This window comes from Phocoena phocoena, chromosome 8 (assembly GCF_963924675.1).
Source record: "Phocoena phocoena chromosome 8, mPhoPho1.1, whole genome shotgun sequence".
NCBI classification, from domain to species: Eukaryota; Metazoa; Chordata; class Mammalia; order Artiodactyla; family Phocoenidae; genus Phocoena; species Phocoena phocoena.
In genome coordinates this window covers 65,864,190-65,886,161 of record NC_089226.1, presented here as the reverse complement: position 1 = coordinate 65,886,161, position 21,972 = coordinate 65,864,190, and the positions used below count along the sequence as shown (strand labels likewise).

Below are 21,972 nucleotides of genomic sequence, written 5' to 3'. Positions count from 1 at the left end.
CATGGGTTCGTGCCCCGGTCCGGGAAGATCCCACGTGCCGCGGAGCAGCTGGGCCCGTGAGCCATGGCCGCTGAGCCTGCGCGTCCGGAGCCTGTGCTCCGCAACGGGAGAGGCCACAACAGTGAGAGGCCCGCGTACTGCAAAAAAAAAAAAAAAAAAAAAAATTAAAGAAAAAAAAAAAAAAGAATGGAAATGAGATCCAAAAGCTGAAGTCTGGGGACTCTACCCAGGTACCAAATACAGTGAATCCCCAGGTACTCATCGTCATGGGTCTCATCTGGACTCTTTCTCTTTCCCCCCTCCCATGCATCTGAATGAAGCAAGCCTCCGGAATAAATTGGATGATGACAGCAGCAAGTGATTCCAACTTGTTTTTTGGATGCTGGCCTTTATAACTGGGTTCTTGCTTTTCCTGTGTGACCAAGCCCCTGACCCCTGGTCCAGGTAGATAAGCTGTGTTCTCTGCTGGAGAGTCTTCTATTTGAGTTTTCAACTGTTGTTGGCTGTCAGCTTCCTAGGATGGGATTCATGCCATACCTGCCCTAGGTACCAGCTGCAGACCTCAGCTGTGCCTTCCTGACACTGACAACAAGCTGGGACCTTTGCCCTTCAGCTGCTGCCAGGCTCCCCCGAGGCTACATATGCCTGATTCACCTTCTTCCTCCTCTCTGCTTCTGGGACCTTCCCACCCATCCAAGTCCAATGGGCATTTCTCACTTCAACTTCCATCCCTTCCCACAGGAGCTGCTACAGGGCCAACAGGATATTTGGGTTCTCACTTCCTGTCTTGTGCACCTGAGTTGAGAGCACAGGTACACGGCTTCCAATTTTATGTCTGTAAAGTGTCCGCTTGTTAGATTTGACTCATTCCTTCTTGTTAAAGGTTTTTTTGGGGGTTTTGGGGTTTTTTTGGGATCTATCACAATTCCCCCCACCCTCTCATCAGTCACAAATTTTGATGTGTACACCTTCTCTATCTAAGCTATCAAGAAAAATATATATATATCTGAGATGGAGCTAAAGACAGAGCTTTTCACCTGCTGCTAGAAACCCCTTTCATGTTGACGTTGAGCCATGAATCAATCCCTTTAGACATAGTTATTCAATTAGTGGCTGTTTCACTTGATTGTATTTCAAGCATCCAGTCCACATGTTTCACAGTGGTGGCTTTCTGGAAGATGTTTTGTTTGGTCAGCACAGCATTGAAAAACTGAACTCATATTAAAAATCAGGAGATTTCTCACCAAGATATCCAGATTTCCGGCTTCTCTTGAAAAAGACTTAGTATTGATAATAGTCAGCTGGAATTGGGTAGCAGGTGCCTTTGTTAGACAAGACATGTAGTCTCTGGTTTGCTACCTTCTCTGATTACTTTACTCATTTATGTTTTGAGTTTACAACCTTTCCAAAGGATAGGAAGGGAGACTTTGTATTAGTTATCTATTGTATTTAAGTTATCACTGTATTAGTTATCTATTTCTACATGACAAATTACCCCAATCTTCACAGGTTAAAACTACAAACATTTATGATCACACACAATCTTTGAGGGTCAGGAACCCTGGCGTGTCTTAGCTGGGTGGTTCTCAATCATGAGGCCGTAGGCAAGGTGTTGGCTGGGGCTGCAGTCATCTGAAGGCTTGATTGTGGCTGGAGGGCTTGCATGGATCTTTCTTCATGTCATGCCAGCTGGCTTCCCCCAGAAGGAGTGATCCAAGAGACAATGACCAAGCTGCGATGTTTCTCACGACTTAGGCTCCGAAGTGACACACTTGCACTTCTGCCGTATCCTGTTCATCAGGAGCAGGTTACTGAGTCCAGCCCATGCTTAGGGGAAAGGAATCAATTTCCATTTCCTGAAAAGAGAAGTATCAAAGACTCTGTGGACATACTTTACTTATTTTTTTAACATCTTTATTGGAGTATAATTACTTTACAAGGGTGTGTCAGTTTCTACTGTATAACAGAGTGAATCAGCTATACATACACATACATCCCCGTATCTCCTCCCTCTTGCGTCTCCCTCCCACCCTCCCTATCCCACCCCTCTAGGTGGACACAAAGCACCGAGCTGATCTCCCTGTGCTGTGCAGCTGCTTCCCACTAGCTATCTATTTTCCATTTGGTAGTATATATATGTCCATGCCACTCTCTCACTTTGTCCCAGCTTATCCTTCCCCCTCCCCGTGTCCTCAAGTCCATTCTCTGTCTGCGTCTTTATTCCTGTCCTGCCCCCGGGTTCTTCAGAACCTTTTTTTTTAAGATTCCATATGTATGTGTTAGCATATGGTATTTGTTTTTCTCTTTCTGACTTACTTCACTCTGTATGACAGTCTCTAGGTCCATCCATCTCACTACAAATAACTCAATTTCGTTTCTTTTTGTGGCTGAGTAATATTCCATTGTATATATGTGCCATATCTTTTTTATCCATTCATCTGTTGATGGACACTTAGGTTGCTTCCATGTGTGGACGTATTTTAATACCACCACAATCCTTAAATTGGATAATGCATGTAAAATCTTTAGCACTATGTAGTTAATGCATAATAAGTGCTCAATAAGTTACTAACAACAGTAATAATAGGTAACACTAAGTGTTGAATACCTGCCAGGCACTCTTCTAAAAGCTTTACGTGCATTAACTCTTTAACCTCACAACAGCTCTGTAAGGTAGTTTTTATTATTATTTCCATTTTACAACTTAGACCACATGTCCAGTGAGGTGGAACAAATATAGGCCATGTTCACACACCAGTAAGTGGGGAAACAGTATGGATGCACAGATCTGTCCATGTAACCATTATACTATACTAACTTACAGAATTTTGTATTGTTACTGTTTGTAGTCATTATTTGTTATTATTATTATTACTATTTATGTTTCCCTGAATTTCCCTGACCTGAGGCACTAACAAGGCTTAATGGAAAGAAATGTGTTCCGTTTAGTGTTTTGTTCTGATAAACCTGTGTTGGGTCCTAGGAATCACCATTTTATGAGGTAGGCACTCAAAACCCACCCTCTTCCAATCTTGCTCCTTGCTCTTTGGATCAAGACGAGCCTCTTAAACATGATGTACAGGGTCTGCCCCTCCTTCCCTCTCACTCACTCCTTCTCACCCGCTCCACCCGGGCACCCTCTGCCCTGGCTGCGGGGGCTTCAGCCAATCTTAAGCACCATACTCCTTCCATTTTCAGGATATATACACGTGCTGGTTTTATGTGCCTGGAACATCTTTCTTTCTCTCTTAAAAAGGAAATCTTACCTGTGCTTGGTATTAAATCCAATTGCCTGCAATGTGACCAATCCTTTCCCTTTTCTTGGGTTGAAACCCCAAGTGTCCATCTGGTTTTCCAGCCCCTTTCTTCTGTATATTAGTTCAGTGATATTGTCTCTAGTGGATCTCAGTGCCCTGAGTTCTGGTCTTCTCGGCCGGGAAGCTGGAGTTCCCTGGGAGTAGTCAGGCACTGTCTTCACATCCATTTTTAGTAAACACCCAGAAAAGACCGAATGCCTGCTTTCAAAACCTAATCTTGCCAATTATAAGCTGGTGACTTACCCTGATGCCTCTGCACTTCAGTTTTCTTATCTTTAAAATAGGGACAATAATTTAAAATAAACTTCCCTATCAGCCTGTTGTGAGGAATGCATGGGATAGTTGCGGGAAATGCCTAGGAAGTGCTTACTGGCCCACGATCGGTGTCTCCTGTGGTGACTATTTATTCCCTCCTGCACTTCCACCTACTGCCCAGTGAGCTCAGGCACAGCTGGCACAAGGTGGTAATGCCCAGGGCAGCGGTCCACGTCATGACCTCTAAGATTTACAGAGGGGAGGCAGTGGGCATGGCAGAAACTCACTTGGGAGAAAGACATATACGGATTTGAATCCAGCCTCTGCTGCTTATTAAGTATGCAATCTTGGGCAAATGCTTAAAACCGCAGTCTTCTCATCTATAAAATGCAAATACCAATAGCTCCTTCAGGATTGTTTTGAAGATTAATTAATGCCTGTAATGTGTGGAGCAGTATACTGCGGGATCATAACAGTTATTTAATACATGTTAATTTCCTTCTCTTCCCTTCAAATCAAGCGTTATTCTCGAGGGCGCAGAGGTGAGCTGGAGAATGGACGCTAAGGAGGCATGCTTTCTCTTGGGTGTCTCATACCAATGCCACTGGCCCCAATCACAGGCCCCTTCTTTCTTACTCATCTTCTTACTCATCTTCTTAGCCCTGCTCTTGCAGATCCCAGTCAGCTGTGATCTTGGATCTCCTATTTTCTCTACACAGTCTTTTATTTATTTATTTATTATTCTTATTTATTTATTTTTGGCTCAGTAGTTGTGGCATGTGGGCTTAGTTGCTCCACAGCATGTGGGATCCTCCCTGACCAGGGCTCAAACCCATGTCCCCTGCGTTGGCAGGCAGAGTCCCAACCGCTGCGCCACCAGGGAAGCCCCCTACACAGTCTTTTAAAAATAAGAGCCCCCTGAAGGGTTCCCCAGGGTCTGATTTTTCTGGGATTGCTGTGTTCTTCCTGTTTGGGATCATCACTTATTGTACAAGCAGAATTTTTGTTCCAAGGGCTTCTTTCCAAAGCTGTATTCCATGAAATCACAGCTCTTTTTCCCATCGACTCTTGGAATTCTGTCTACTAAAACTCAGGCTTCAGGTATACCAGCCCTGCCCTCTCTACCAGGCGCTGGGAGAAGATACAGAACTTTCCACCAAGATTCCCAACGCTCCACCAATTCCTCACAGTTGATAGGAATCGATAAGTCCAGAATAGCAAAGGTTTTTTTAAAAAATATTTATTGCTCCCCTACCAAGTATCAAGTACTGTCTCAGCACTAGAATTTAGTAGAGAGAAAAATCCCATGCTTATATAGATCTGACATTTTAGTCGTAGACACAGACAACATTAAAATAACCAAATAAGGATTAATGTAATTTTTAGATAGTTAAAAATACTTCCAGAAAAACCATACAGGGTAGGCGATAGAACACATAGGGATGGAGGAGAGTGGATTGGAAGAGTGGTTTGATGAGGTGGTCAGGGGTTTTAATCAAAGCCCGTAGAGTCCTAGAAGAACCATGAATGGTCACTGGAGACTTCCTGACCCTCTTGAAATAGGCGGTGTCTATGTGTTTGCATGCGTGCATGCATTTGTGTGTGTGTATGCATTTTTTTTTCAGGGGAAAAGACCTGTAGGTTTCATCAGACTCTGAGAAGATGCACAAAGGGTAAATAACCGTGGCATCGTTCCCTCTGGCCACAGGGGCAGAGAATTATTAGCTAGTTGTCCAACATCCTGCTTTGAATGGGATGCAAGCCTTTCTTTGGTGTCTGGGCAGCCAAGGCCCTCCCTACCAATCCTGGGATCTGGGCCAGAAACAGCCTCCCTCCGGCTCCATCTGGTTGAAGCACCAATGGCAGATGAGAGAGCCAGAGCTCTCGCCTGTGTTCTTCCCTTTCAGCCTCACCAGACACTCGCACCCTTGGGTTAGGTGGTGCCAGGCGGGAGTTAATCCCTCCCGCCCCAGCAGCCCTGTTCCCTCAGCCTCAAGGCACGTGCACATCTCTGCACGCCCTGTGGGGTCATCGCCCCGTCTGGAGTTCTCTTTGCTCCTGACCAGGCTGTCCATATTGCTAAGCAGGCTTCGGAGAGAGAAGCTTTGTCTTCAGCTCTACCGCGGTAGTCTCCTCCTCTGACTCACGGTCACCTCCCACACGTGCACCCTCTCTCCACCCTCCCTGCTGCTCTCCATAGTAACCGGTTCACTCATTTCTTCTCTGGCATCACTTCATCTCTGAGCAAACCCCCTCTCCCTCTCCTCACGCAATGTGGTCCTGCTTGATCCAGCTTTTGTGGATTCCAGGCCAGAATCAAGAAGCCAAACGATGCTTGTGAATACCATCAGCAGACCCAGCTGGTGTCCCGCCAGCCTTTTGCTCTTTCAGAGTCAGTGGGAAAAAAGCAATAAAAGTACCACTCAACTATCCTCGTTCCTCAGTGTCCTGCCCAGACTTTAGAGACATGCCTCTGGGCGGGGTTGTCCAGTCCCAGGTGGATTAGCAACAGAGGGAGGTGGCCACAGTTGGGGAAGACTCAGCTGTCCCCCGGGAAGGGGCATCTCTCCCACCTGGCTGTGCCCGCGGCAGTAAATAGCAATGCTGTCCTACCCGCGAGTGCTGGGGAGTCTCCTTGGAGTTGGCTGAGGTTCACATCAGGGTTAGGTGGACGTGTTTCGCCTACAGAAGGTTGAGGTTTCCTCTGACATTTTCTCAGTGTTCCAGCTCTCACCTCTGGCAGGAGGACCCCAAACTCTCTGAGGTTCCTGAAGTTGCCCCCTCACTTTCCTCCTAGCCTCTGGGTGCCAGTTGGCCCATCTCATGGGATCACTGTGAAGATGAAATGAGATAATGTAGAAGCACACAGTAGGTACTCAGACAGCCTAAGTTCCCTTCTCCTCCCTCCCTTCTCTCTGCTTCCCCCAGAGCCATCTCCTCCTCTTTTGGTCACAGTCACTTCACTATGACCAGGCTTCCGTGCGTGGCTCTCTGGGCTATGGGCATCTTAAAGAGTCATAGGGATGCAGACTCCCATCCATACCTGGAGTTCTGATACGACACCTTTCAGGGCCCGGCTTGACAGGGACTGAATCTTATCTGAGGATGGGTGTCTGACACTATGTCCTCCATATTTTCACTGAATGAGTGAATGAATGATTCAAGAAAGATGACAAAAAGCCCAGATGCTGAAGCTGGAGACCAACACAGGCTGCTGCTTACAGGGCTGATTCTATGTGCTGAGTTCTCTGCAGAAGTCTGGGTACCAGGCCAGATCCTGCTCAGGGACCAAGGTGGCCTCACACCTAGGTGACCCATGAGTTATTTCCATGTTGAGAGCATCAGGCCTGGCTGCTTTAACTCCAGATGTTCTGGGGGAGCAAGGAACTCATCACGTGCCAGGCAAAGTCAGCATGTGGTCAGGATGGGTTTCAGTGGCCCTGGAGGAGGCCAGGCCCACCTTCGGGCCACCTCCTTCCATGTCCTGCTGGCTCAAGCAATGGTCCCCGGCCCTCTTTAGAGACCCTGGATAGGCCTGATTGAGGCTTGGGGCTGGATGAGGAACCCATAATAATAAATAATAGAATGACTTGTATTATTTGGGGAGGAAAAAACAGAAACCTCACTTGCTTGGCTTTCTGGAATGGGGCAGTTCCTTTTGCTGCTACGGTACACTTTTAAATTAACAAATGGATAAAAGGCCCTTCCTGACATTTCTCAAGCTCAGAGACCTTCAGGTGAGAGGACACCAAGTAAAGCTTCCTTATGACTTCCTAGTAGTTTTTGGCCCAGCCTTTAAGGCCCCTTGCAACCTGCCTACCACTCACATACCCAGTGACCTCTCCCCTCACTAAATCCACACCCCCATGCTCGGCCATCACCCACGTTTGGCCGGCCTGCCATTCACCACTTGGCCAAATGTGCACGTTCATGCCTCTTGGCCTTTATGTATGCTGTTTTTCTTCCTGGGACACTTTTTTTCTGTCCCCTTTACCTTCCTATAGCAAAGCCCCCTCAAAGTCAAATGTCATCCCGTGACGCTGGTCCCATCCTGCACTGTATTGTCAGAGCACCTCGTGACAACCACTTTTAGAACATATTTCAATGCACGGAAGTGATCTGTTCAGTTATTTCCTCCCACTGCACTGTGAGCTTCTTGAGGATGGAGCTCTGACATAGTCCGCATGCTCAGCCCCGAGCACCAGGCCTGCCGTGTGCCAGGCACTCTGGAAGCTTCTGCCAGTGGAACACGTGAGTGAAAGGAACACGATGTGACATGAAGTGAGAAAGTGCGACGTGGCCGATATTGGGGGCCTATCAGGGAAGTAATATTTCTTGGGTTTTCTGAAGTAAGTCTCGCTAGAGGAATATGATGATATACGTTGCTGAAATAAAGGAGTCTGAACAAAATCACTAATTCCGAGAGGCCTGCAGGAATCACACCGGCAGCTGCCAGCCGTGAAGGTTGCAGACTTTATAGGGGGCAGCTCTTCCGCAGGGCTGTGCACCGCCCGGTCCTGCAGTCTCCTGCCCGCGGTTGAGGCACCTGTACTTACCTACATCCTGCATTTTGATAGCATCCCCTCAGCTTGGCCTTTGGTAGCTTTAAAGGAAGAGGAAGGCCAGTGCAGGGCGGGCAGGGAAGCCCAGGAGCCGGCCGACGTTAGCCGTCCGTGTCAAGATGCTGGCAAGGGCCTAAGTCCTAGGCGCTAACCTAAAAACAAACAAACAAAAAACAATGCTTCCAGCAGCTAATTGTGTTTTTGTTTACACTTGCGATCCAGCACAGCCTCAGCAGACCGGAGCATTTAGCGAGTTTTATCAGATGGCTCCGGCCCACCCAGAACCCAGGCCTGAATTTGAGCCTCTTCCAGTCCCACTAGCACCTGAAGCATGGATGGAAAAGGCTTTGCCTGGGGCAAGAGAGGAGGGGGCACCACTGGGCTGGCCCTCTTCCTTCTCAGGCCCCATCACTGCTCAGTTTCATGGCTGAGGCCAGGCATTCCCTGGCTGAAAGGACCAATCTTCCTGGGAGGGATGGGTCGGGGGCAGTCCTACCTTCTAGGGGGCTGCCTGCTGTGTTTGTATGGTCGTGCAGTCCCAGGCTAAACAAACACCTCACTCCACTTCTCAGCCCGGGGCCTTTCCCTGAAACCCAGCCCCTTGCTGAGACCAGCCCACAGGCCTAACCTTTGCTGGGTTTTCCCCCCGAGATCCACAGCTGTGTCTCTGGCTTCCCAAATGCCCGCAGCTTCCTCCTTCATACTGGACAGATGACATCACCGCCCCTTCGTGGTTAATATTACCCCTGCCTGGAGATCACAGTTGCCAGGTCCCCTCTCCCATCACTGTTTGCCCCTCACTGTGCATGCTTTTTTCACATACACAAACTCACTGCCTGACATCACAGAATAAATCCGTGTATGTATCTATGTATTGCGGGTCTCCACTAATAGTCTGTGAGTCCTTGAGGGAAGGGAGCTGGGTTTCCTCTCTGAGCTAACCCACCATCTAGGCAGTAGCTGGCCCAGAGGATGCTCTGTGAATGAGTGAATACTCAGGCAACGTGACGTCTACCCCTTGAGCCAGAGTTCACTGTGTCCATTTTGCCCCAAGAAAGGTTTGTGTTCTAGGGGACTGGATACTGGCCCTGGACTTGAGTCAGAAAGATGGGATTTGGGTCCAGGCTTCACCACTAGGCATGTGATGTTGGGCAAGTTGAATCTGCTTTCTCAGCGGTGAAGTGGGCATTGTGCTAGTTCCTTCCTCCCAGGTCCGGATGAGGACTTAGTGTGACAAGTCAGGTGAAGGGCTGAAGACAGTGCCTGGTGCGTGTGCACAACAGCCGGGAAATGTTGGCTCTAAACTATTTCCCGACACCGTGGTCGGGACGGGGTCGGGGGGGGGGGCAGGGAGTGTGGTCTGCTCAACTTTCTCTGACCCCCAGGAAGCAGCAGGGGGGCTGCTGGGGAAAGGATGACACATTTCCCAGCCTTATTTCATTTACCCTTGAGGGGACTGAGCAGGCAACGTTTCTGAGGAAGGTCAACAGTGACTTTGAGGAAAAGTCACTGCCAATCCAGGATGTGGCAAATCCTGGATTCTGACCTGCCTCCTGCCCCTGGGGTTGAGTCTGGGTCTTGCCATTCATAAGCTATAATGGCTTTAGGAAAGAATCTTCATGTTGCTAAGCCTCGGTTTCCTTCTGTGAACGATGACCACGGTGCTGTTGAGCCTGCATAGGACTAACTGGGACGATGTGTATGACACACGCCAGCGAGCCCGGGAGCCCACCACCTGTCAGCAACTGTGCGGAAACTTCAGAAAGTGGGTTCCAGACAAAGAGTGATTTTTTTAACTCCTAGGTAGGCTTAACAGAAGCACCACTGTGTTTTTCTGGGTATTTTCCAGAAAAATCTCCAAACCTTAGTCCAAAGACTTCTGTTCCAGGTACTATGCAGCCAGCCAACAACCCTCCGGGCTGTGCTGGACTCTCTGGGGGCAACAGGGAAGAGGAAGACCCCATCTCGCCATATTTCAAACCCTCACCAGCAAAAAGATTACGACTTGCTGAAGGCTCAGGTGACAGCCTTTTTTTTAGCAATAAAGTATTTTTTAATGAAAACATACACATTTTTTAGACATAATGCTATTGCACACTTAATGGACTACAGTATAATGTAAACATAACTTGTGTGCATGAGAAACCAAAAAAATTCATGTGGCTCACTGTATTGCAGTATGTGCTTTGTTGCAGTGGTCTGGAACCAAACCCGTGATATCTCAGAGGTATGCATGTATTTGAACTGGACAAGTTACTTAACTTCTTTGTGCCTCAGTTTCCACCTATAAAATGAGTTACTAGTAATCCTTACCTAATAGAGTTCTTATAAGGGTTCAATGATTTAATAAAAATAAACCCTTGCATATAGAAATTGCCCCAAAAGGGGTTGTCCAGTAAATGGATGACAGGTTAGGATAGGAAGGGAGTTGGGGATTGAATATGGAGTAGCCAGATGGTGAGTGGCCTCCAGAGGGGCACAGCGGTGTCCTATGCCTGGGGAAGTCCCAGGGCAATTTGCTGCAGGCCTGGCTTTCCCAAATGATGCAGGGGTCTCTGCTCCCAGCCTAGTCCCCTTCCTTCTGAAGGGAGGAAGGGAACAAAGGGGTTCAAGCTAATGAGCAAATAATAGGACCACTTATTAAGTATTTATAACATGCCAGGCATTACCTCACAGAACCCTACAGCAACCAGAGAGGTAGATAACATTATTCCCATCTCAAAGATGAGGAAACTGAGGCTCAGAGAGGTTAAGTCACATGCCCAAAGTCACACAGCTGATAAACGGCCACGCTAGGGATTAAATTGAGGTCTGCCTCTCCTCTGAGCCCCTGCTCTTTCAATAAAGAAATAAGAACTTAAAGGCTAAGGGCAGAGCACTTGGGTTCTGCCTTGTCACCCACCCCTTCACGGGATCCTTCCCTTTGAGAATAGATTGCCTGAAGGTGTTCTGGAGCTGAGGAAAAGAGCATCAAACCGCCTGATCTGACAGGCACCGACAGCGGGCTGGGGTGTAAATATGTGTGCGAAGCCCGCTGGGTCTCCTGAGTCGTGAATCAGCCAGGCTGAGGCTGCCGGTCACACAGCCTGAGCAGCAGTGATTTGCACAAGTACAGAGCTGACTTACAGCCTGGAGGAGCCTTTGCTCTTCCCCCGGAGGGTGCTCAGGGCTGCACCAGCAGGACTTGGACCTTAAAGCCTGATGTCAGTCCTCACTGGTTGCCTGGAGCACATCAGTGTTTCTAGCACCCTGTGTCTGTTTTCCAAGGAGAAAAAAATCCCCTCCTTTCCCCTAGGCTTTCCTTCCAGTTGGAGAGCTACAGGCAGGGGAGGGAAGGCTTTCTAAAGAAACCGAGCTGGGTCAGATGAGGCAGAAAGACTGTTCCAAGCAGCGGGAGTAGCTAGTGCAAAGGCACTGTGGCACCACTGAGCTTGGCGTGTTTGGGAACATGACTTGTGCGCAGTCTGGCAGAGGAGGCTGAGAAGCAAGGGACCCTGTATGCCAACACAATGGCAAGGGATGCAGAGTCGGAGGTGAGGATAGGAGAGCTGTTACTGTAAGCATTTACAGAAGCTTAGATTCCTAGGATCTCAGGATCATGGGCGTTAGCATCTGAGAATCACAGACTCTAGAGATGCCAGAATCTTGAGATACTGAACTCATAATCATCAAGTCTTGGGCTCTCCTTCATGAGACTTTGATCATGAATTTTCTGAGCTAGGCAACACTCTTAACCTCTCCAAGTCTTGCACAGAATAAGTTAGAAGTTAGCACCAAAATTCTGGTTGGCCTGTGACTTAACTGCTAATGGCAGCTGTCCTTCCCCAGTGCCGGCACATAGGCCTGGCCTTCCTGGGATCACCTTTGCCTTATGGGACACCAAGAGAGCCTGTTCTTAGCTTAGATTTAACCTGTGGTTAAAGGCTGGAGTCCAGCATTTCCAAGGCTTTGAGTTCTTGGTCACGTCCTCCCTAGAAGCTCACAGAGAGCTTACCTACCTAGTACTCCTGAGCTGGAGCAGCTGGGCTGGAGCAGTGTCTACTCTGCCTGGACACCTGGCATTAATCACTCCTCATGGCATTTTTAATAAGTCTTGGGATTCCTGCTGAAAACCATCAGAGCAGCAGGAGTATTTTATACCCTTCAAGCAATTTCACAGCATCTGGGCTGCTTCCCACCTTTACTTTACAGGGGTTTCCTCCTCACATGGCCCCAGGGAGTGCAAAGGCAAGCTGGCCCCTTTCCGAGGTCATTTAGTCCATGAAGACAACTGAGTTCTATTAGTCTATTTTTCTCATTTTCATTTGCTGAATCACTCGCGGTGGATAAATAGAGAGCGGGGTAGAATAGAGAGCCTGGCACTCTGGCCCTGCGGGAAGAAGAGCTGGGTTCTCTTCCTGGCTGTGCTGATTTGGACAAGTCCGGGTGTGTCAGGAGCAAAGAGGGCATGAGCTTTCGGAAGTTGCTGCCTGGAGCTGAAGATGGATTCAGGCAACCTTATGTCCTCGGCGCCACATTGGATTCCCTGGGCATGATTGCACTGTGAATCCAAAGGTAGGTAGCAAGCACCCAGACTTAGGCCCTCCTCCCTCATTTATTGATCTTGCTTGCTCCAGGATTTGTATCCCGGAGAAATTGGATTTTGTGTGTAAATACTCTATTGGCCCTCCCATTGAAAGGAAGCTGCGTTCGTCAGTCTAATTCCTTCCCTTGGGTTCTAAGCCTACGTAGTTGTAAAAAGAGGACATTTTCCTCCATAAATGGATCTGTGATCATAGGATGCTGTTGAAGCCTGGGACATGTAGCTCCTTTGGCAGGCTGTGGGGCAGAGTGACAAATAGCAACGTCTTTAGAATCAGGCAGATGTGAGTTTGAATCCCTGCTCGTTCCTTACCGTCTGTGTCATTTTGGGCGCGTCAGTTCAAGTCTGATCCTCGAGTTTTCTCCTTTGTCGTTTGGAGATAATAATATGTGGGATTAAGGGCATGGACTCAAGCCAGGGTGCCTGGGTTTGCATCCCGGCCCTACCCCTTCTAGCTCTGTGAAACTGACCGAATTCTTCCACCTCTGTGCTGTGGTTTCCTAATCTATGGAGTGGGGATAATAATACTGCCTACCTTGAGTAGTATTATGGTTGTTGAGAGGATTGAATGAGTCATATATAAACCCGGTTTGGAACAGTACCTGGAACATGGTAAGCACCAAATAAATCCCCATTAGCTATAAATGTCATTGTTTGTAGGGTGGTGGTGAGATTTCAGTATGATGAGAATCTAGAACAATGTACGGTACTTCATGTGTGCTTAATATATAATTGCTGAATGAGTGAATAAAGAATGGGATGGACAGATGTAAGGCACTGAGCACAGTGCCCATTATATGATAAGTGAAGGGAAGCACCCGCAGAACCACAGCCTTTCTGCCTTGGCTACTAGAGCCAGTGTGCTGGGACTGACCTGGACTGCTGCCAGCTGATCATGCACGTCCTTTCCCAACTCTGCACATCTCTTCCCAACTTGAAGTCAGTGGCATCCGGTTAGTAGCCTGAAATCAGCTATGGTAGGAGGGCATTAACACTGTAGACATTGGCAAATGTTACAGATCAGGTTTTTGTTTGTTGAGAGAGAGAGAGAGAGAGAGAGAGAGAGAAAATGTTAAACATTGATTAGCACCCAACACACATCCCTGACTGTCCAAGGGACCATTTTTACATCATCTGCCACAATCATCTTTAGAAACCAGTTCTGACCATTTTGTTGCAGGTTATAGGATCTTTGGGAGAATAAGTCATTTGGGAGCAGATAAGAAGGTGTTAGTGGATGTTGAGAGCCTGGCTTTGGAGACCCCACTAAATGAAGAGTGCATATTTCATTTGGGTTTTGGTGGTCACTAACGGCTGGCTATGACACAAAAGAGTAGTCCCAGAAACAAATGGCTGGGTCTATTAGGTGATAATTCTGGAACTTGGAATGGCTGAATTAATGCTTGGAAATTCCCAGGAAGATTGTGTCTTCCCAGGAAGACACTCCGCCTGGACCCTGTAGCCATACTGTATATGCCATCTGTGCAGCTCCTAGGTGGAGCCTTTCTCCAAGCCCTGAGTAAGGAGAACTGTTTAGGTTCATTCCAGATCTACTTCAGTATGAATTGACTTTGAAGAAGTGCAGCTATTAAAAGGGGCTGGCCAGAAGTGCAACTGTGAAGTATATGGGACAGAAGAAGGAGCTGGTTGGAAGGCATTTATAAACTCCCCAGGGTTTGAAAGCTTGTCTGGAGTGATCTTAAAGAAAGAGCAATCCACAAAACAAGGCTGCCCCTGGGCTGGGGTCTCAGGCTGGTCTATACTTCTGGGGTCACAGCTGTCCAAACCCAGCTCACCATCATTCATCAGTAGGACAAACTGAGTCCACAGTCGCCCTCCAGATTCTTCAGGAGGGGGGTGGGTGTGGGCTGACATCTCTGTTTTATTTTTTTGATCCCCAAGTGAGTGGATGATCAGCTAGTTTTGACAACCATTACATCCTAATGAATAATCTCTCTTTTAAAGTGTGTTGACACATCATTTGTGTTTCAGTGGCCCTAAGTGGCTTTAGAGGAAAGCCAGTTAATCTTCTGATCTGAGGAAGACCAGCTACTATTCATTCTTAGAGGAATAAACAGAAATGTGCTGTGCTTTTAATCTTCAAATTAGCACCATTGGCGACTAGCAATTATCAACACTTCTCAGCTGGGGGTGTTTACCCTCTCCTCCCAGGCAACTGGAGGAAGGGGGTGGCAACTCTAATGCAGGCTGGGCTTTGGGGGACAGCATTGAGCTAGAGGCAGAGCTGGAGGGCTGAAAATGGGGGGGTGGGGGGGTGGGGAGAGGGGACAAAAGGCAGTGCCTTGTGCAGAGAACAGCTGGGGACCTACAAGGGACAGTCCAAACCAAAGATGGCCACGTAGAGAAACCAAGTGCTAAGTGAAGGGCTTCCAATGGAGGGCAGCAAGATGGAGCCCATGGGTTTGGGAGAATGAAGAGAAAAACTCTCTGGCCAGGTAGTGGGGGAGCCTTTTTCAGAGTCTCTATTATGGGCCGAAACCACACATAATTCTAGAGGAGACTCCTTTCCCACCTGTTACAAAGCCGATCTTCATTTATTTCAGTTGTTACCAAGCTTGGCTGCCCCTCAGAATCTCACAGGGAGTTTATACCTATTACAGAATCCTTTTATAGGGGCAACCCCTACTCAGCTCCAGCCAGTAATGTTTTCAAGCAGGATTGCCTTGCAAGCCAAAGAAATATGTCTCTGAGTAGATGCAGCCCCAGAGCTGCCAGTTTGAAAATTCATACGTGCTCAGATTTCCAGAATGGGACCTCCATTAAGTAAGAGCTCTGCAGGGTTTCTTGGCACTGCTGACACTTTTAACTGGATAACTTTTGATCATGGCGGTCTGTGCTGTGCATTGTAGGATATTTAGCAGCGGACATGCCCAGGAGCACCGTGCCAGTTGTGACAATCAAAACTGTCTCCAGATATTGCCAGATATCCCCTCAAGGGATGAGAATATGGCAAAATCGCCCCCAGTTGAGAACCACTGGGCTAGGAAAGTGACAGAATGTAGGTCTTCTCGCTTCTCACTTCGGCTCGTGCCCTGCTGTCTTCCCACCAACTGCACCAAGCACTGCTTCTCAGGCCCAGGAGGCCCAGTCATTTACGAACCCTCAGTGTCAGGGAGCACTGAGTCAGTGCCTGAGATTCTTTTTCAAAAATCTCCCCCCTCGGGCTTCCCTGGTGGCGCAGTGGTTGAGAGTCCACCTGCCGATGCAGGGGACACGGGTTCGTGCCCCGGTCCGGGAAGATCCCACATGCCGCGGAGCGGCCGGGCCCGTGAGCCATGGCCGCTGAGCCTGCGCGTCCGGAGCCTGTGCTCCGCAACGGGAGAGGCCACAACAGTGAGAGGCCTGCGTACCGCAAAAAAAAACAACAACAAAAAAACTCCCCCTCTCTTGCCCCTGTTCCCCATTCTGTCTCCCTGCATCCTTTTCCTCCTCCTTCCCTCCCTCTCCCTTTGTTTCGCTCTCTCTCCCCCCATCTCTACCCAGTCCCCTTTCTGTGTGGGGTACATCACATGCCGTTTAAACATCCAGTAGTAGGAAAGCTCCGTAAGTCCTGTCCTGTTCACAGCTACAGGCACAGCAGCTAGATCAGTACCTGGTACAGAGTGCGTGCTCAATGTTTGTTGAACGAATGAATGGGTGGCCTCTCCCTTCATTCCTACTCCCCCCAAACCTAGAGCAGACATGGGAAATGATCATCCGATCACTGAGAGGATGAGGGCCTGGACCTGGTTCTCCATGGCACAGCTGAGCAGGCTGTTTTACAAGGATGCCTGTGCAGTCACTTTCCAAAGAATGAAGCCCCATCGGCTATCAGTTTCCTGATCCTTTTTTTTTTTCCTTTATGCAAGAGATAAAGAGGATCTCATTAGGTGTTTAAATCAGATGAACAGCCATTGTTACCAGACTTCTGCTCAGCCTGCATTATGTTTCTTTTAGGGTAACCCCACAGAGCGCATTGCTTTTTATGGGAGGGGTACAAGGGGCACATATAGGGAGGGAAGAAAGGGCTCTGTTTGACCAGGCTGGTGAATTTTGCATTTTTACTTGGCGTCTAAGTCTGAAGGGGGAGAATAGCAGCCTGCACTTAGCTGGCTCTGAGGGGAGGCACCACCTGGCGATGGTGGGGAGTGGCCTGTGACCTCCTAAGAGAAGAATGGTATTTCATCAGCATGGCTTCCGGGAGCCCCGATTTACAGAGGTCGTTCAGATGTCAGCAGAGCAGGGATTTGTGGGCAGCAGGAGACGACTGGAGGAGCAACACAAGCAGGATGACACCTGGCCCCATGCAGGGTGCAAATTGTATTTCTCTGTCAACATTGGCTAGTTACAGCTCTGCCATTGATTCTAAATCTGACAAAGTCACAGAAGGCAGAACCCCTACCTCCACTTTCCCCAACACATTAAAACAAACATGAAATACAGCCTTCCCCTTCTTTCCACAATTATACTCTTGTCCAGCTCTTACCAAGACACTTTATTAAAAGTTATAGATATTTCAAAAAACAGTTTAATGTAGCTACCAAAGGGGGAAAAAAAAGGTAAAAGACAATGCAGCTTTTAGACTAGAGCTTGAAAATCAAAGCTTTAGCAAAAGTAGACAAGCAAAACTGCTGATAGAACCCTGTCGTTAGTCATCATATTGGTCTCTGAGCTTCCTGGCAGCCTTGGCAAAAAGGTAAATATGACAGGTTATGTGTTTGTGTTTAGGTATAAAGAAAACCACAAGTTCTTTATACGTTTTTCTTGAGCTAAGTTCTGAGAGGTATTTATCATATATATACTATGCAATAGGAAATATCTTACACAATGTTTTTCCAGCAAATGGAGAAGTCCTTTTGATATAGTTCTTTCTTGCTTTGGCAACTGGCAAAAGTTAAAGGAAAACATGAAAATCTAATTAAGTAAATGGACTTTGCAAAGACTGAGCCAGTGTTATCCAGGGTATTTCAGGCCTTAAATTTTTTTTTTAAATAGCAGTTGTTTGGTTAAGTCTAAGTGAATCCCTCTCTTCTAACCAGCAGCTAATATTTGGGAGGCAGCTGGCTGAGAACAGAATTTTTTTTCCTGGCTGATCCACCAGAAAACTTTATTCTAGTTCACTATTAACAGAGCTCAGAGGTACAAGGGGGCAGGCAGCTCCTACGAGAAGCAAAGCCTTTTCATCTCTCGCTACCACCTTCTAAGCTGGCTCTTCTGCGTCTGATTTCACTTCCTGCGCGTCAGGAGTTCACAATCTTATTTTAAGCCCAGCACCGTTCCAGAACAATAGATCCTGTTCGGTTAGTCTTTGTGTATAGCAAACCACCCCAGAAATTCATGGCTTAAAACAACACCCATTCACTGGCTCACTGGCTGCCTCTGCAATAAGGGCAGCTTGTCTCTGTTCTACGATGTCAGCTAGGATATCATTCATATGTTTGCAATCTACTGGTGGTTGAAGGATCCAAGATGGCCTCACTCACATGTGTAGGGCCTCAGTGGGTGGCCTAAAGGACTGGGGACTCCCTGGACCGCTCATCCTCTAGGAGGCTGGCTCCAGCTTCCTTACTTAGGGTAGCAAGAGAGTGAAAGCAGAAGCTGCAAGGGCTTCTAAAGCCTAGGCTTGGAATTTGCACAGGGTCCCTCTAGCTGCATCCTGTTGTCCCAGGGTCAGCTGAGATTCAGTGTGCAAAGCAGCCACCCAGGATGTGAACTCATTGAGGTGGGATTCATGGGAGATCATTTGGTGGCAATTACCCACAGCCCTGTCCCATCAACACCTCAGTAACAGTGGTCCCCATGGGCAGTGATTCTCACCTGGGGGATGGGGAAGGAGACCAGGGAACAGGTCTGTCCTCCCCGGGGGCAGGGAGGGGGGTCATTTGGTACTAGCCCAGTTCTCATTCCAAGTTCTGTGCACTCACCACTTAACGGCCACCGTCAAAAGCCCAAATATCAGGCTTTATGAGCTCTACTTAAAATTTCAAAAAGGATATATGAAGAGTGGACCTTTGAAGTGATGAAACAGTAAGCGTTTCCTCCTGGCAACCACACTTGAAGACCTTGTAAGCATGGGGTACGCTGAGCTACACAACTGTACTGCCAACTTCCTGCCATTTGTGAGACAGCGGCATCCCCAGGCCTCCGCAGTCAGGGGCGCCAACAGGAGAGCATGAGGTCGTTTTCTTATTGGCTAGAGTGAGATGCACTGCGTGTTGGTGGTGACCCAAAAGTCAGCTGAATTTTCTCCAAGCTGGATGAGAACGCCTGACAGCCCCCACTGAACCTAGCTTCAGACAAGGGTCACGCTATTTAAAAGGGTGATTTGAATGACAGCAAAAGGCAAGTGCACACCACTTCTGCAGAAGCTGAAAGCTGAAGGGTTATATAACAAAGACACTGGGTAACAGAATCAGGGGGAAAGCATTTTTACTTTAGAGAGACATTGTAAATCTTTAAAAAGATTGGATTTAAGGGGAGTAAATGAAAGATCCTGTTTTGGCTGAGAGCACAGGAGTACATGCATGCACACACACAAGCATCCGTGAAGAGATGGGATGGAGGAGGCCTGACTTAGCAGCACCATGTGAAAAGAACCTGTTAAGCGTGTGTGTCTAGTAAGGTCAATTTGTGTCAAAAGTAGGCGGAGTTAATGTGACCTTAAGCTATTAAGATATTGATGGGTGTATGGATGCTAGATTAAGGGAGGTGATTAGTTCCCTCTATTCTATATAGCTCAGTTTACTCCAAAAAAAAAAAACCAGGCCAATTTCTAGCTTCATAACTTAAAAGTGTTAGAGAAAAACTAACATATTTAGGGAGAAGTGCAACACGATAAAGAACTTGAACTCACTAGATAATGAGGAAATACAAGGAGGAACTGAAGACATTTGACCTAGAGAAATTCTCAGCAAGGTCTTAAGGATGGTCTTCAGCTCTAAAGTGTTGCCAAGTGGAAAAGGGACTTGATCTGCGTTCTATGGCCCCCAAATAAGTCTTGGACCAATGAGTGGAAGGTTGAGGGACTGTGGCACTTGGAGGGGAAAAGAAAAACGAACATCTGATAGCTGGAATGGATTGCACAGTTCTCTGTCATCGCAGGGGCTGGATGATCACTCATCGGGATACACAGAGGACATTCAAACCTCAGCTGGGTAATTGGTTCAAAATGAACTTTCAAATCCTGTCTAACTCTGAGGTCTTGGGATTTACAGGAACTTGCCCAAGGTCACAGAGCGAGGTAGTAGCTGTCCAGCACAAAAGTTGCCTCCCTCCCTGTCAGCATGTTTCCCTCGGATTCACAGCCTCCTCATCTCCTTGATGATTAACTCAAGCAGTGGTGCACAAAGCAGCCTAGGGACCACAGCTTACCCACCCATCCAGACTTATTTGTTTGGCCAGCATCACGTGGTAAAAGGCTTGAAATCAGTATCTGTAGGAAGGCGCACCAACTCCGGCTCCACGCTCCATTGCCTTCCCTGGGCGTGAGGCCATTGCACACATTTGTATCTCCTGGCCCCTGTGACCTTGCTTCTTGCACACTTTGGACCTGGGGGTAGGGCAGAGCAGGAAGAGGTGGTCCTGGACCAGAGCCTATGAAGAGGGCCTTGTCAGCCAGAGATGGATCCCCCAATTTCTAGGGACAGTCAGCTCCCCCATCTCTTACAACTCCCAGTATGGTAGAAACTACAAAAAGGAGAGAAATTGCTATGCACTTTTCACACATGTCAATCCCATTTCATCCTCATAACAACCATGTCAGTTTCCTAGGGCTGCAAAGTACAAAGTACCACAGACTGGGTGACTTAGCATATTGCCTCACAGTCCTGGAGGCTAGAAGTCCAAAATCAAGGTGCTCCCTCTAAAGGTGGTAGGGAGGGATCTGCTCCAGGCCCCCTCCCAGCTACTGGTACCCTCAGATGTGGCTTGGCTGCTAGATGGCCATCTTCTCTTTGTGTCTCTCCACACTGTCTTCCTTCTGTGTATGTCTGTCTCTGTGTCCAAATCTCCCCCTTTTATAAGAACACCAATCATATTAGATTAGGACCTAATGACCTATCTTAACTTGGTTAAATCTGTAAAGATTCTATTTCCAAATAAGGTTGTATTCTGAGGTCTGGGGGTTATTAGAATTCAGCATATCCTTTGTGGGGAAACAATTCAATCCATAACAGTCCACCCTCCAATCCCCCCCAATTCGTGTCCTTCCCACGTGCAAAATACATTCACTGCATCTGAACATCCCCATGGACATCAAGAACTGGTTTAGTAACAGGTCACAATGATAATACATGGAAAGCAGAATTAAAATGCAGTGTTTGTGGTGTTTTTTTTGTGTGTGTAAATTTATTTATTTTTGGCTGCACTGGGTCTTCGTTGCTGCCCGTGGGCTTTCTCTAGTTGCGGCGATCGGGAGCTACTCTTCGTTGTGGTGTGCAGGGTTCTCATTACGGTGGCTTCTCTTGTTGCAGAGCACGGGCTCTAGGAACATGGGCTTCAGTAGTTGTGGCATGCAGGCTCTGTAGTTGTGGCTCGCGGGCTCTAGAGCGCAGACTGAGGTGTTGTGGCACACGGGCATAGTTGCTCTGCGGCATGTGAGATCTTCCCGGACCAGGGCTCGAACCCATGTCCCCTGTGTTGGCAGGCAGATTCTTAACCACTGCACCACCAGGGAAGTCCAAAATGCAGTGTTGTTGACTCCGAAAGCTGTCCTCTTTCTCCTACACTGTGCTCCTGCCATGAGGTGCACCTACCATGTGCCAGGAACCGTGCCAGCTGCCTCATGCCCTTTTCTCACTCCTAGTGGGCTGCCTGTCTGGCAAGGCCTCAGACTGGGCACCAAGGGACACGCAGGGCTCAGCCCAGGTGGGTCTGTCCCAGGGCCTGGGAGTGGGCAGGCTGGGAAGATGGGGGGAGGGGCGATTGGAAATTAAGTCCTGGGGAGGTGCTGTGGTTGGAGGTGGGTGAATGTGGCCCACTCAGGCCATCATCTGGGGAGAAGCGGGGCACATAGGGTGTTGCCTGAGCTGCTAAGGAAAACACAATGAATGTGGCTGCTCAGGCCCTGTTCTGCTGCTGCAGGCCCCGTATACAGTTATGAAGAGGCAGGGGAATCAGATGCTTAGCCAGGCCCAGAGACAGCCAGCAGCAAACCAATGCCAGCCACTTTCATAGACACAGCTCTTGGTCATCCGTTTCCTGGAAAGGTGGATGTCCAGGCGAGGAGTGCGTCCTGGGCTATGGTCTTTGCAGATGG

General features: G+C 48.1%; 1 protein-coding gene across 2 annotated transcripts in view; it reads left to right on the top strand.

The window, feature by feature from the left end:
- The window catches only part of GALNT18 (polypeptide N-acetylgalactosaminyltransferase 18), a 360,452-nt gene that overhangs the window by 215,039 nt on the left and 123,441 nt on the right, over positions 1 to 21,972 (top strand). The window lies entirely within an intron of this gene.